This window comes from Limulus polyphemus, unplaced genomic scaffold, assembly GCF_000517525.1.
Source record: "Limulus polyphemus unplaced genomic scaffold, Limulus_polyphemus-2.1.2 Scaffold10258, whole genome shotgun sequence".
Taxonomy (NCBI): domain Eukaryota; kingdom Metazoa; phylum Arthropoda; class Merostomata; order Xiphosura; family Limulidae; genus Limulus; species Limulus polyphemus.
The window spans coordinates 343-1,144 of NW_013675868.1; positions in this window are offsets into that span (position 1 = coordinate 343).

An 802-nucleotide genomic window follows, 5' to 3' on the forward strand; every position below is an offset into this window, starting at 1 on the left:
TTATGATCAAAGAAAACTACGTGATATTTTGTTTTAAAAAGGGAGGGGGGATAATTTTGGTCACTATACAACAGACTTGAATATAAACTTCTAACTATTATTGGATTTAAAACTGTACCACTGTTCTCTAATACATTAAAGTTTATTAAATTATCTTCATAATTATAACCTCAAGGTAACTAACTTATTCCCAGTAGTGTGATTTACTCAGTAACAATACTTTACACTAGTCTATAACACAATGTCATAGTGGCAATACTTTACACTGGTCTATAAAGTGTAAAGTATTCATTCTTTGACATTGTGTTCTAGACCAGTGTAAAGTATTCATCTTTGACATTGTGTTCTAGACCAGTGTAAAGTATTCATACTTTGACATTGTGTTCTAGACCAGTGTAAAGTATTCACTATGACATTGTGAGTCTAGAACACAATGTCAAAGTATGAATACTTTACACTAGTCTAGAACACAATGTCAAAGTATCAATATTCTACACTAGTCTAACAAAATGTCAAGGTAACAATACTTTACACTGGTCTATAACACAATGTCAAAGAATGAATACTTTACACTGGTCTAGAACACAATGTCAAAGTATCAATATTCTACACTAGTCTAACAAAATGTCAAGGTAACAATACTTTACACTGGTCTATAACACAATGTCAAAGAATGAATACTTTACACTGGTCTAGAACACAATGTCAAAGTATGAATACTTTACACTGGTCTAGAACACAATGTCAAAGTATGAATACTTTACACTGGTCTAGAACACAATGTCAAAGTATCAATACTTTA